Source organism: Acyrthosiphon pisum, chromosome X, assembly GCF_005508785.2.
Source record: "Acyrthosiphon pisum isolate AL4f chromosome X, pea_aphid_22Mar2018_4r6ur, whole genome shotgun sequence".
NCBI classification, from domain to species: domain Eukaryota; kingdom Metazoa; phylum Arthropoda; class Insecta; order Hemiptera; family Aphididae; genus Acyrthosiphon; species Acyrthosiphon pisum.
The window spans coordinates 73,532,473-73,541,801 of NC_042493.1; positions in this window are offsets into that span (position 1 = coordinate 73,532,473).

Here is a 9,329-nt window from a genome sequence, read left to right on the forward strand (position 1 = left end):
AAAAAAAAATAAAATAAAATATAGTAGCCAGTAGGTCGGAAAAATCTAAAATTTCTTTAAACGTATAACTGATAGCAAATTATTAGGATTTTATGCAGACTATTTATGAGTATAAAATAATTAATAGGAATGGATAACTGCATGCGGCCCGCGTACCTTTTTGCATCTGACCAGGGCTACGTTTTCAAATTATTTTAATACAATTGAAAATTGTATCACTTATTTGTATATTATAATAAATAAATGATTACATTATTCGTAAAATGTAGATATTAATTCTTATTCTTTAACTTAATTATTATATATGCACACATTACATCTATATAGTAAATCCAGGGGTTAAAGTAAGGGGGGATACAGGGGGACTCAGTCCCCCTACCACGGACGTCGGTTAAAAAGCGTCCCCTTTAACAAATTAGGATTTTATACATTAGTCATTATGTATAAAATATGTATACAAATATAAAAATAAAAATATGTATAGGGCGCTTAAGATTATATCAAGACATTAGTTCCCTCTGGAATTTTTCCCACTTTAAGCACTGAGTAAATCAAAAGAAATAAATCGTCTTACAGACGAAACATTAGGTTAGCTACTTCGTATTCCCACTTCAGAAATAGAAGTTGATTTTGCCGCGTTATCATTCACAGCCATCATATACCCAAAAAACTCACATAAAACAATTATATTGTAAAAAATAAATGTTAATTATGACTTATTTTACACACTTTAGTCTGTTAGTTTTTATAAGTTCTAAAAATTGGTCCTCTAGTAATTTTTAGTTGCCCATCTCTGGTACTCATGATATAGATTATAGGATAATTGAATAAGCTATATATCTTGCTTTAATTTAAATTAACGGTATAACAATAACAGTAATGAGAGTCATTACGTCACACCAATTTTGAAACAAGACATAACGGATAAAATATTGTCTATACATATCTGATATACTTATATAAATACTGTGCGGTTAGTTGTCTGTTATAAATTTGAAATGGTTGAGACTGTTTTGTGTTTAGGAGATCCGTATATATATATACGGTTTTCTCTCACTGCTTATGTGCTTTTAACATTATAAATTATTATACATATTTTTTATTACGTGTGACTTTGACAATGAGATCCCATGACACTCGAGTGCATCTGTCGCGGGGTTCTGCCTACACTTGAAGATGACTACCACCGAAAGCGTCGTGGAAAACAAGTGCTGCACGACGACGAAATAGCGTCTGAGTGAAACACGCCAAGGGGACGCAATAATAATCCATTTGAATCGTGCTCGGCATTTTCCAGCAAAGTGTGCGCTTGTGTGTTTGATAGTCATCGTAAAAAATATATATACATATATAAACGCGTTTCGTTCTATACGCCTATAAAGCCAATAAAATATATTATTTTACAATTTAAAATCAATATGCGTTAGGGTACACCGCTATTTCCGCCATACTTCCGGGATGTATCGTAATCGTTTTGTATTATAACAACAAGGCTGCATCAGATCACTCGCACGTGCGATGGACGCGATTACATGCAAAGGGCTATTTCACAAGTCAATATTGTCATATTAGGTATATTATAAAATATTATTGTTACGATTGAGCAAATGCGATTCTGTCGACGTATGTCGTTTCTTCAAAATGAATCGGCAGCGTGCTGTTTCGTTCGTATTGCGGAGTATAATATTAATGAGCTCCATAACGGATACGGGGTGATTAATGTATTTAATAACGATAATCTTCATGTACAATATTTTATTTTATATAATAATGTTATATATGATCTCTTTTGATATATTATGTTGTGCGGAGGATGGGAGCAAATCAATTACCGAGCGACTTCGTATGTGTAAAACTACGGCTTATACTGTACGCCGATATAAATAATAAAATATATTAAAATATTATGCTATCTATTACCCTTTATGTGTAGGTATATAATAATATTACGTGGAACTGCGTATAGGCACCTGCCCGAGCATGATATAATACGCGCTTAAACGGTATACGTATAATATATATAGCAAGACGCGTGAAGTGTGCACGAGAGAATCGACGTGTAATAGCGATAATAATATAATGGTAAACGTTAAATAATATTATAAAGATGAGGAAATTAATATTAAGAAGAAGGTGAAGAAGAAGAAAAGTAAAATTCGACGACTTTGGCATCGATGGTCGCCGTGGTGTACACAGACACATGTAGTCGCGGTCCAAACATACGCGCGTGCGAGTAGCTATATTATAATATTATAATAAAATTGTTGTACCTAATATGCACACGGACAAGAATAAATTTCTGAAAAGAGACGTTTATAGTGTGTTGCAAGATATGATATTATTATTACGAGTACCTACTACATTATATAATATTATAAATTATAATATATTATGATACCCGAAAATAATTTTCAAAGCTTACACACACGCACACAGCAGCAGCAGCAGCAATATTATAATTTATAATACTATACGATTGATAATTAGTTGTTAACTTGTGTGTGGGCCTGGCCGCCGCTGAATTATACATAGTATATTATATTTATATATAACCGATCTGCCGGTGGCGGACGAGCGACGGCGCAGCGGGTAATCGCCGCCGAGAGAGTTGGCCGAGAGAGAAAAAGAGACGGAGACGGAGACGGTGAGTGAGAATGTCCGGCCGGCAGCGACTATAATATATACCTCCTCCCACCGTTATTTCGTCCGTTCTCGACAACCTCCACCGCGGAGGGCATCTAATTTTACTAATTATTATTATGCACACTCGTCGCGCATATATCCAACACCGACGGTCTGCTATCGCACACGGCGTTAACCCCGAAATTCCTTTAGGTCATCCCGTGCTCATCCGCAGCGCAGCTTATGCGACTTTTGAAAGTTTGAAATTTAAAGTTTTCCGAGTGAAAACATTACGTAGAGTGACGCTCGTTGGAGGTGCTGTGACTGACCGCGGCAATAGCGCAATACGCTAGGATATATATTTACATATATATAATTATATATAGGAATACCCTCGGACAACGTTTCTCGTATTTTATACCGCGCCGACTGCAATAATTTATTCTTCGTGTAAACGATTAATTTATATTTTAACCGCGATAGAACCCGGGAAATGGATTTATCTGCACTGGAAAAATAAAATTGTTTGCTCAAGTGTTCTGTAATATATGGTAATATTATGCACGCCGCGGTGGTTATTTGTTAAATAATTTAAAACGTGTTATCGACAGTAAAAGCGATTTTGTTTAGATATACGCAACACGCCTGTTCCGCGGTCAGAAATGGCAAAAACTGAAACCAATTAATAATTTGATAGGGGAGGGCTCAGTGGGTTCTTATTATAGTTATTCCTCCCAAAATCGTTCACGATAACGTCGTTTCTTTGCGCCCATATAATATTATATATTTTTCTTACTCTGTGCAGGTTTTCTGTCTCCATATTGTAACGACGTATCTATACAGTTTCCACCGAATGCCCTAAAAAATGTTGTGTTATTCTCATCACGTACCCCGACAAATACGATACACTTGCCCATAAAAAACCATAAAAAAAATATACATACCTGCATTTTGTTTCGGGTGTGTATATACAGGTATGAGCCCTGCACCGCGCTCCACAGACGTCGTTTCCACAAAGAAAATATAGCTCGAGACAGTCACACGACACCTATCACGCGGACATATCATAATATCCTCTATACGCACACTTGTATATTAATACTGTTGTAATAACGAAGAGTGAGTATTATAATAGTAATAATGATATAAAGCACGCGCGATGACATATTTATATACTTGATATATTTACGTGCGCCGCGTAAAATATTATGTATATGTATATGTAAGGTACCTATATATTGTACTCGTGTGCAGTGAGTGTATACGCGGACGAAAATCGATTGTTTTTTTCCTCCATCATGTAAACACTTATCAATCATTGTTCATCTGTATTTATTTATTACGAGTCAGTTTTTTTTTTCGTTAAGGACAGCTCATCGCGAGGGCAACCACAGTTGACCCGTGTGTATATAATATACTGTTATGACAGCGACCACGGATCCTAGGTATATATATATATAAACGTATCAATATTATACGCATACGGTGCATCACCAATGCCTATTATAGGTATTGACGTATTGCAGTGAACAACAATATAGTCATATAGAGACAGAAGAGATAAAGATATAAACATACACTCACATCAATAACTAAATCAAAAATATCTGCTCACTAGAACAGTAGAATGAGGGACAAAATATGAAAAATTCAAAACCAAAACCTAAGTGAAATAAAAAAGAACTATATACGATTATACTGTATTTCATAAATAATAAAAATAGGAAATACAATGAGGCAGTGGCTGAGAATTGCCCATACTAACTTAGCTAACCGATACTTGGGGATGGCTAAAGAAGAACCTACTACATATCCAACCTGTGGAACTTAGCTTAGCTATGATTATGCACGTATATATTAACCGTGTGTCACCGATATGAGACACGTAGATAATATATAACAATATACCCGAGCAACTGAGCGAAATTCTAGGACCAAAAATTCAAGTGACAAACAAAATAATACAATATTCAGATCAATATAAACTTAAAAAAGATTATGTATAAATGTATAATTATATTATAAGTATAGTTCTAACAAACGATTATCCGTTGAATATTAATGTATAATGATTTTTTTGACTAGTCGGAGACCGATGGATGCCTATGTAGAATATGTTGTCTCCTTAAAATATAATTTAACGGCTACTACAGAGTGCCGCGTCCACGGAAAAAATAAAAATATCTTTTTAATTCTTAAAATCCAAAAAGTGGACGCAGAACGCTTCCAATAATAACTACCAGCTATTACCCGTTGCTGTAGCATATAGCTGTTGTATACATTATAATAATATTAGTGCGTTCATAAACCCGCGATTGAATGATATGCGCTTTAAACAATAAATATTACAAGTATACCATTTTACGATCATCGTGTAGATGTTATTCTATTTTATATACGTGTAAATTATTACCATGGGAGAAGACAAGAAGTGCATGTTCATTCCATCAGTTGCTTGGAATGAATGTCGTGTGTATATATATATATTATATATGTGTGTGTGTTGTAAAGACTTTGTAACAAGTTTTTTTTTCTATAAATTTGTGACACATAAATATGTATATACCTACAAGTTTTTTTTTTTAAATTAATTTAAAAGTGTATATATTTTTCATAGGCGCTTATGTGAAATAATAGAAATTCCAAAACGTTAGTCCACGAAAATATTCTATTGTACATTTTACAATCTATTATCTTATACCTACTAATAATATATACTATATTTTAGTTTATCGTTTTTAAAGTTCTTTTGAAAACCATAAACTGCAATCTGTAAATCTGATTCAATGTACTTTGAATGTAATTAATTATATTATTACATTTATTTTATTAAAATACGCAATGATAAAGAACAAAATAAATTAATATGTAATATCATAAACATAAAATATGCGAGATTGATTTTGGTACAAATGAAATATACAATATTATTTTATCTTTATACTCGTAATAGTATGTTATATATTAATAATTTTTTTATGTATATTGCAAAGTTTAACTTTGTATCTTTCAAGTTTTTTTCAAAATAAAATTATATAATACGTTACACGTCTTTAATATAATATAGTACTTTGAGAATGGCATTATTAATTCACTCGTTGTTTGCATTAAACATCATATTTCTATTCTTATATTAATTTCCATTCTCATACGATTGACAACGTTGTCTGTATGGTCATTGTTCGGTTAATGGTGCAAAAACACTTGAACACTACATAATAATAATATGTAAACTGGTTTTCATTTCACTTACAAAGGGTATTCATTTGAGGTCCTTTGAAGGGTCAGTTTTTAGGGAAATTCGAAATGGAGAGCATTGAATACGGATGAATAAAGAATAATATTTTATGTACGCTTGAAACGGTTTGGGATGAAAAAAACTACTTAAAAAGTTACAATAAAAACGATGCACTTAATAAAATCTCAAAATGGCACAACAACAACAACATAATATATACAACCATGTGTACCGAAAGAATTTCGGCAAATTGCTGTTTGCTTTTATAACCGCGAACAACTCACACAACGAGATAATAATATAATGCATGTATAGACACAATATAATATGTACGTATATAATATGTATAGACACACGGTTTTTCGCCGATTTAAACAGGATTTCGACGTTTTTGTATATTCGGAATTTTCTATATAATATACAACACCACCGGTAGCTGGCATACCGGAACCAGTATCACTATACCGCGTATATACCGCGAATTCCGTGGACGGGTGATCGGTCATCGTTTGCCAATATAATAATATATATAGGTACGCCTCTGCAGACGGGGGTGGAGATCGGCCGAGCGAAGACCTGCTCGTCATCAAACACGTCAAGTCTGCGCGTGCGAGTGTGTGAGTGAGTGTGTATGTAGACCACAATACATATATATATTGTATTATATTATGTTGTATTATTATGTACCTTATATATGATAGGCGTGTGTTAATGATTCGACAGTGGCTGCGGCGGTGGCGGCGGCGGGTCCGAGTTCTCACAGTAGACTGGAAACGCGCTATTACATTATGTGATTCTGACAATGATGATACTACAAAAAATTGTTAATGGTTAATAAATTAATAAGTAATACACGATTATTACTGTGCAGGCTCCGGACCGGGTAATATGTCAAACCGTATTGTGGGAGGATGTGTATTACACATTATATACGTGTGCGTTCATCACACTATATATACCGTCGTCTCCGCCGCCACCACCGTTGCGCGTTAAACACTATATTATATACCTGTGCGTGTGTGTGTGTGTGTTATTATTATTCGTGTATAAAATATATAATATTAACGCGATGGCTGTTGCACAGGTACAAGGGTGGACCAGCGACGTATAGCATATACCTATATATAGTGTTATATTATATATATATACACCAAACGTAGGTTCGGATATCTATATAAGTGTACTCGTGTAATGTAGTGGTGTAATAAAGTCGTTCCGAGCCGGTACATATATACATAGGTACACTGCGCACAGGAAGACGGTTTTGATTTTTGTGGTACTATACATAAAATATCGCGGCCGGTGCGCGCGCGTGCGTGTACGGGTGTGCCCGGCGAGCGGCGCGCGCGCTGTGATAAGACAGTGCCCATAATATAATATAATATATATAATAATAATAATAATATGTACGCACGAGATGACTTGCAGTAATGTACCACGGCCGTGCGCGTACACCGCCTTTTCATCTCCTTCTCCTCCTTTTCCTTCTTCTTCATCTTCCCCTGTTGCGGGTTCTTCTTCCTCGTCTCCTTCTCCACCGTCTCCACCGCAGTCCAGTATAGGTACTCGTTTTTCGTCTCCTCTGTCTCCTCCGCATATCGTCCCGCGATGATATCTTCATTATAAATAAAGAATAAATCGTATATTACACGACCGGCAGCATTATATGATGTTGTGTGTGTGTGTGTGTGTGTGTGTGTGTGTGTGTGTGTGTGTGTGTGTGCGCGCGCGCGCGCGTATATATATATGTGTTTATATATTATTATAACTCGTAGTGTGGCCGGGGCTATAAGTTAATAAAGTAATGGGAAACATGAACCCACGACTCGTGAGAATCATTCCGGGCCGCACAGCACTCGTATTGCATTACACGCACCGCACACGCATAATGCGCGACGCGTATAGCCGACATTATTTTCATTAATAAAACAACCTATAGTAACCGCCGCCGTGTGCCATTTGATGATGGTTATTTATTAGCCGGACGAAATGCACTCTAATACTACACTCTGTGTATATAGCGTACACATTATAACCGTGCACGAATATATACATATATATATGTATAAATATGATATTATACATTATTAATACACCACGCGCGTTACCGCCGCGGTACCGACCGGTAACGTACAATTAATTTTTTTCGTCTTATTTCTCCATACAATATTATTATTATGTAATGTTCCTCTCAGTCCTCGCAGGCCGTCCCGCCTGTCGTATGCGTCTGCGGTGTCGCGGCGTCGTTTCACTATACGAGTCAAGTTAAGTCCTGCAGTGAGATACTGCAGAGATGCAAATAAACCTATGTACGAACAATATTATAACTATTGTGGTTGTAGATAAACCTAAGCTTTTGGATTGCTCGCAAAATCACTATACCTTAGGCGTATTAACAGGAGATGGGGAGGTGGTCTAGACTTTACGGGGTCGGAAATCCGGACCTCCACGACTGACATTGAATACAACCATGTTAAATTTTGCACTTTTTCATGATTAAAAAAAAAATAGAATAATATTGTTTGTAATATTATTATTTATGCATTATAGATATTATAATAAAGAAATGAATTCATTTTTTAAAAAGGTACATTAGTGGTGGTAAAATTATATTGTCTTGGCCATGCCACCGTGGTAGAAGGTTCAGCCTTAGAAGATTCAAAATCTAATGGTAGTGGTATATTGTGTTCAGCTGCATTTTATCGCTACCACCCTAATGTGTGCGCTAGACTTAATAACAAGAATTGTTATTCATTATTCATCGCATACGATGAATGTTGTAAACATCTTTCAATAGGTACTTTTATAATTTTCGTTTATTAACTTATATCACTATTCAGATATAAAAAAAAAGGCGGGTAAGTCGTGGATGTCGCTCTGCTGTACAGTAGGTTACAAGTGGGTTACTGTAATGGATGGAATTAAATTTGAATCCAATGATATTATATCATTGTATACGAAAAACGATTCTGAACGGAGATGATTTGTCAGTCTAGGATATATTATTTTTAAAGAAAAACTTATGGAGAACCTTGTACCAAATTTTAAAAACTTAGTTATAAAAGAAAAAATTTTTACGATTTTTCAACCACTAAATTACTTGCAAATTTTCGCAATTTTGACATATTTCGTATAAATTTGAACTTTAAATGCTTATAAATAAAAATTGTGACAATGTATTCCTTTTATTTTGCAACTGCTATCGTAAAAATATGTTAGGAGCCTTGTATTAAATTTCCAAATCTTAGAATTAAAAAGAAAAACTTTTATGAATTTCTGTCTAAGATAATTTGAACATTGCCGTAATTTTTACGTATTTAGTCAAAATTTGAACTTTAAATGCTTATAAAAAAAAAATCGTGACTATATATTTCTTTTATTTTTCAATTGCTATTGTAAAAATATATTATGAGCCTTGTATTAAATTTTGAAATCTTAGATATAAAAGGAAAATTTTTTATGAATTTCT